This window comes from Ziziphus jujuba, chromosome 10 (assembly GCF_031755915.1).
Source record: "Ziziphus jujuba cultivar Dongzao chromosome 10, ASM3175591v1".
Classification (NCBI taxonomy): Eukaryota; Viridiplantae; Streptophyta; class Magnoliopsida; order Rosales; family Rhamnaceae; genus Ziziphus; species Ziziphus jujuba.
In genome coordinates this window covers 19,686,723-19,693,718 of record NC_083388.1, presented here as the reverse complement: position 1 = coordinate 19,693,718, position 6,996 = coordinate 19,686,723, and the positions used below count along the sequence as shown (strand labels likewise).

Genomic DNA, 6,996 nt, shown 5'->3' with positions numbered 1-6,996 from the left:
ATGACAAATGGCAAGGACCCAAATAGACATTAGATATCCTACAATGTACATTTTTTTGTTTTGTTTTGATTTTTTTTTTTTTTAAATGGAAATTGGGCTTTGGGTCAAGGCCTTGAGGCTTACATATCAGACCCTGGTACTTGGGTCCCAGTATTATGGATTTGGGCTTAGTGTACGAGCTTTGGGTTTGCCAAAAAACTGTAAATGGATTTTGAATATATATATATATATATAGATCACACAATTTTAATTAACTTTGTTCCCAACTAGGTAATATTTAAAATTTCTCATATAATTATTTTTCAAGAGAACTTTTTAAAAAAATATATATATATATTTATGCAATAATGAATTTTTTTTAAAAAAATCTCATGTAATTTTATAAGATGTAACAACTTTTTTATATTTATAAAAAAATATCTAAATATTTCTTTTACATGTAACAAAAAATAAAAATAAAAAAAGCAAAATAATAATAATAAAAAATCATCTCCTCCATCATTAGTCTCCATTGCCTGTATAATCGAGATAATAATGCTACTATCTAGCTACTGGTGATACTTCTTTAATTAAGTCTGCAACGTCACTCGATGATGTTTAAAACTGTTAAACAAAGAGAAAAATATATGTATGTTAAAGACTACTGTTGGTACACATGACGAACATCAAAGTAGGCCTAAGATATTAATATTGTGATGATGAGGAGGATGGTAATTGAGAACCACTTTTGAGTTTCCTGAGCTCGACAAATTGGTAGGAAGAGGAAATATTAGAATGTAGGAAAACATTTCATTTCATTTTCATACAGATAAGAAATTAATTAACAAATACAAACTTAAAATGAACAAGGAAAAAAAAATTGTTAATTGGTGTATGATTCAGAATTTGAGCTGTATATATTTATCAAATAAAAAAATTAAAATTAAAATAGAAAGCCCTATTCATGAAGATATATATGAAAATGTATAAAAAATAGAAATGATCATAAACAGCTCATATAGTATAAAATAGACATGAAAAGCTTCATATATAGTATATTCGTCTCCGAGGCATTATATCATAAACAAGTTGAGGAAGGCTTTTGTTTTGACAGCCAGTTTAGTATGTTACAGAAGACTAATTATGCAGAGCCTCGTTACATATTAAGGTTGTACTCGTGCCCACCTTAGGAGAAGGTTGTGCGCCCACTTTGACTTCCATTTGATTTAATTTGGACTGGCTGTTGGTGGTTGAGGACACATAGAGCAAATCTCAGAGTTAATTTGAGAGGCAACTCAAAATGAAGATTATTAGTTTGGGCTGATTAACTGGACTTAAATCTCTGATTTTGTCTATGCATCAATGTGGATATTATCATGGTTGTATATTGTTTTATCTAATCAAAGTACAATGATTCGGCCTATTTCGATATATTGATCAAGAGAAAGGCTCCCTTTATATGTATACATATACAAAGACGCATAGCCACACATATTCTAAAATAGCAAGCCAAAATAATGAGAGAAGAGCTTAAAACCATTAATGTCGTAGCATAGAGAAGGTTTCATTATCATATAATTTAGTGTATATAGAAGGTTTTATATATCTTTCCTTTGGTCTTCTTCCTCTGTACTCCGTCTCCTTGTTGAAGTTTCTTCTTCAGCCATGAAAGGAAGATTTTGGGGTCTTAGCATTGGCCATTGGCCATTGCTGTGCTTTCCATTACCTTTGCTCTCTATAACTTCTCTCCTTCCACAACCACCACCACCACCACCACCATTGCTCTCCAAAAATGTGACCCGGACAAATGAAAATCACGACTGATAGATATGAACAAGGTGGCTGTGGTTTTGATGGTTGACTTGGAAGGGTGTGCGCAGTTTCGCAGTGTACAGAAAGCTGTAGAAGCTGCTCCCCTGTGGAGTTCTTCTTAGACCCTCATCATCATTGATGTGGGTACTTACAGGTAACAAGCTCCCTCTTTTTCCTGAGACCAACGTAAAAAGAGAGTAGAACTGCGTTGGCACTGTAAAGTATTTGACTAGTAGTCAAGAGAAATAATTTTCTCTGTATTTTTCTTTTCCCCATTAATACGGCTCATGTCACCTCTTGCTGATTAAATAAAAGAAAAATAACCTTCTTTTATTTATTTGCTTATGAGACCCTCATTTCATATTTCACCCCTTGCATATGAAATGAGCTGCTTCAGATTGATTGATCTGCTTTGCATATGACACTCTCTTCGTGTAATTTGTTTTGTTGAGATAACCCTTGCCTTCCAATATCATATTTGTTTTGTTTTGATCCACTTTCACCTTCTCCCTGCCAACCAATATGAGTTTTGTTTAGACTTCCTAGTAGCTATCGCACATTAATAAACCAATCTATCAAGCTATCCAAGAACAAACCAGCAATAGATTCAATCCGATCCATATATGTTTATACATACAGAAGCAAATATATTTCTACAAGATCAAAAATCAATAAGCTAAGATACATGCATGACAGCCAGGTTATATATCATATTTAAGTCAAAGGTTAAGGAAATCAGCAACCAAATGTGACAGAAAGAACAAGGAAATCAGCAAGCATATATCAATTAGATAAGCAAACTAGATTTCATTGATGGAGAAGAGAAGATTACAAGCACACACACTTATACAGCCCCTGTTCCGTAAACCAGAGCGGCCCTCTCTGTTTTCCTCTGAAAACCCCGAAAGCCACTCCTATTATTTTCGCACACACGGGTTCAATTTAAAAAGCACGTGCAATCTAAGACCAAAAACATATCCAGATCCACTATCGTTGAGTCAACAAGTCTTTGTGTGCTTACCCATCTCTAGTAAACCAAAGAATTTAATGCCACATCAGACTCACAAGTTAGTTGTGTCTGTGTATGCAATTGGATAAGTTTAAATGGATAACTCTACAATTAGATACGTTTTACACTTGGCCAATATAGAGTTTCACAAACTGTTAGCAAATGTAATGACTCGAGTTTGTGGAATGTGGTGTGTTGGTCGTATTTATGTGTATACAATTGGATAAATCTTACACAATTGGCATCTCTACCATTAGATATGTCTTACAATTTGTTAACTCTACACTTATGTTTTGATATTTGATATTTTATCTTACAATTGCAAAGGGTATAAGATAATGCCAAACCGTTGTTTTAATCATTTGATTATTGAGGAATTATTCTGATTTGCAAAATGATGTGGTATATAGTACATTGCACACATTGAATGATAAGGTGCCATATTTTAATTTTTTACATGTCATATTAATGTCAACACAGCAACAGTAAAATAATTCAAAACCGCTTTAGCTTTTTGATTTTCAATTTCCCACTTTCCACAATTTTTTTTTGTCATTTTAAAAAATTGATTAGGAAGGTTAATTGGTTATCCCAAAAATAAGCTAATGAATATTATTAAAATATAAGGAAAAAAAAAAAACAATCATCCAGAAATATCATTTTGACCCTTACTATACCTTCCTTAATAAAAAAAAAAAAAAAAAAGAGAGAAGAAAATAAAAAATTACTATTCACTCATGCAAATAATCAACCATGCCAACAATGAAACAAAAATTCCAATGAAAAAGAACATAAATAAATAAATAAATCTTGGCAACAATCCGGAACAATAATTCATAATATTAAGAAGCCTACTTTTTTAATTTATCCATCTTTTTGTTAGAAAAAAAATAAAGCAGGAAAAAAAAAAAAGTTGGTACAACTAAAATGACTGAGAAATAAAAAATTTTAAAAACAAGATGAAAGATGAAATAAATAAAGAAGGCTTATTTTTCCTTTATTTAAGAAACTAGAGGGGGCTTGAGCCGTGTCAAGCGGAAAAGAAAATTACGGGAGAAAATAATATTTCTTGACTATTAATAAAATACTTGAGATTTTTACTTCTTTTTACGTCGTCCTTAGTTGGTTTCTATTCTATTTAAAAATAAAAAACAAAAAATAAAAATAAAAAAATAAAAAAAATAAACAGAGCTTGTTACCTGTAAGTACCCACATCAACGATGATTATGAGGGTCTTAGAAGAACTTCACAGGGGAGCAACTTCTATAGCTTTCTGTACACTGCTAAACTGCCCACACCCTTCCAGATCAACCGTCAAAAACACAGCCACTTGTACAAATCTATCAATCGTGAGTTCCATTTGTCCGGTCACATTTCTGGAGAGCAATGGTGGTGGTGGTGGTGGTGGTGGTGGTGTCGGTGGTGGTTGTGGAAGGAGAGAGGTTGAGGTTATAGAGAGCAATGGTGATGGAAACCACAGCAATGGCCAATGCTAAGACCCAAACTTCAACACAGAGACGGAGTACAGAGAAAGAAGACCAAAGGAAAGATACATAAAAAACTTCTCTATACTACTTGATATAATAATTAAACCTCTTGATATAATAATTATTTCAGCCAACAAAAAAAAAAAAAAAAAATACATTACTGGTTTTAAGCTCTTTTCTCATTAATTATGGCTTACTATTTTAGTATATGTGTGGGTGGTTATGCGTCTTTGTATATGTATACATTTATAGGTAGCCTTTTTTTCTTGATCAATATACCGAAATAGGCCGAATCATTGTACTTGGATTAAATATAACCTTCATAATATCCACATGACAAAATCAGAGATTTAAATCCACTTAATCAGTCCAAACAAATAATCTTCATTTTGAATTGCCTCTAAAAACTCTGAGATTTGCTCTATCTTTCCTCAACCACCACCAGCCAGTCCAAATTAAATCAAATGGAAGCCAAAGTGAGCGCACAACCTGCTACTAAGGTGGGCAAAAGTACAACCTTGATATGTAAGCTACTCAACTGGGCTCTCCATAATTAGCCTTCTGTAACATACTAATCTGGCTATCAAAGCAAGAGCTGTCCTCCACTTGATTTTTTTTTTTTTTTTTTTTGGGTGATATGGTGCCTCCGAGACGAATATACTATATATGATGGTTTTTTTTATAGTCTTTTTCTACTGTAGAGCTGTTTATGATCATTTCTATTTTATGCATTTTCATATCTTCATGAATAGGGCTTTCTATTTTTATTTTTTTTAAAGTTATTCACTGCTTCAGATATTATTTACCTAGATAGAGAAAATAAAAACCAATATTGCAGACAAATATATACAGCTCAAGTTCTGAATCATATACTGGTCTCAAAAAATAAAAATAAAAATTCTGAATCATACACCAATTAATAATAATTTTTTTTCTTGTTCATTTTAAGTTTGTATTTTGTTAATTAATTTCTTATCTGTACGAAAATGAAATGAAATGTTTTCATACCTTTTAATATTTCCTATTCCTACCATTTTGTCAAGTTCAGGAAACTCAAACGTGGTTCTCAATCACCCTCCTACTCATCATCACGATAATTAATATCTTAGGCCCACTTACTTGTATGTATTTTTTTTTTTTCTTGCATGTGTACCAACAGCAGTCCTTGATATATATATATATATATATATTCGGATCCTTGTTACTAGAGTTGGAGTGAATTAGGATTGGAATTCGTACTCGATGGCATAAGAATAATCTATTCTTTTGGTTGGTGTCAATTGAACAAGATTAATTATATATATATATATATAATTATAATTAAATTGATTTTTTGAATGAAATAAAATGATTTAAATTAGAAAAGTTGAATATAAAAAAAAATATAAATCCATTATCTAATTATTTTTTTAAAAAAAATTATTTAATTAATATATAAAATCATTAGAATCAACCAGTGAAGTTGTATTTATTAATCTAGATGTCCATAAAGAGGGTAGGAAAAATGGAAAAACAAAAATAAAAAGTAAATTAAAAAATTAAAAAAAAAAGGGAAAGATAAGAAGAGGAAAAAAAATTTGAAACTAGAGCGGATGCAATAAATGTATAAACAAAGACTTTAAAAAATAAAAGAAAAAAAACATGATGACCAAAAAAAAAAAAGAAACAACAGTAAAGGAAATAAAGGAAAATTATATATATATATATAATGAGGATAAAAAGTTTAAAAAAACAAATAACGAAAGAAAACAAAAAAGGAAAAGAAGAAAAAAAGATGTTTAATACTGTTAAAAAAAAAAAGAAAAAGAAAGAAGGATTTAAAAAATTAAAAATAAAAATCTGCAAAAAAAAAAAAAATGGACGAACAAATATTAAAAAAAAGAAATAAAAAAAAATTACAAAAATCAAATTTGAGAGGGATAAAATTATCCCACTCCTTTGCATGAGATTACTTAACCTATTATCTCATTCCTCTATATGAAATTGCTTATTCCATCTTAATTAAGGAGAGTATTTTGATGAACCCAAAATATTTTAATCTATCAAATGCTCAATATGAAATCCCAATCTCAATTTAATCCTAGCCACCAAACGACTCTTATTAGTTTGAAGTATTATTGAGCGAAGTTGCAGACGCAATTACAGTAGTATCACCAGTAGCTAGACGGTTAGCATTATTATCTCAATTATACAGTCTATACATATGAAAGAAACATTTATTGTTACATCTTATATATGAGATTTTTTTTATAAAAAAAAAAAAAGGAAAAATCATTATTGCATAAACATTTTTTTAAAAAAATCATCTTGAAAAATAATTGTATGAGAAATTTTAAAAGTTACCAAGATGGGAAACAAAGTTAATTAAAATTGTTGTCAATATTTATTTATTTATTTCTTTTATGAAATAAACTTATGGGTTTTTTCGATAAATAGCCACCTTACAATTCCATTTTAGAAAAATAGCAATTTTTTTTTATTTTTTTAAAAACTAACCAATATTTTACCTGTTTGGACTAAAGTATCCTTAAGGTGGCTATTTATGGGAAAAACCCAAGGAAAAACTCTGTGTCCTTGTTCTTGCTTCAAAACGAAAGCCTCCAATGGAAAGCTATAAGAAAAAGTTGACTACTTTTTGACAAATTTATCAAATTTCTTAGGAGTGAACCTTTTTTTTTTTTTTTTGGGTTAAACCTTTTATCCTTTGTA

The 6,996-nt window shown here is 30.2% G+C and overlaps 1 long non-coding RNA gene across 1 annotated transcript; it reads right to left on the bottom strand.

Moving 5' to 3' along the window:
* Positions 1 to 998: 998 nt before the first annotated feature.
* Positions 999 to 4,412, bottom strand: LOC125420821 (uncharacterized). The gene is made up of 2 exons (XR_007239114.2): positions 4,000 to 4,412; positions 999 to 2,301 (listed from the first exon to the last, which is right to left on the bottom strand). It is a non-coding gene; the product is annotated as an uncharacterized LOC125420821 (long non-coding RNA).
* Positions 4,413 to 6,996: the final 2,584 nt, after the last annotated feature.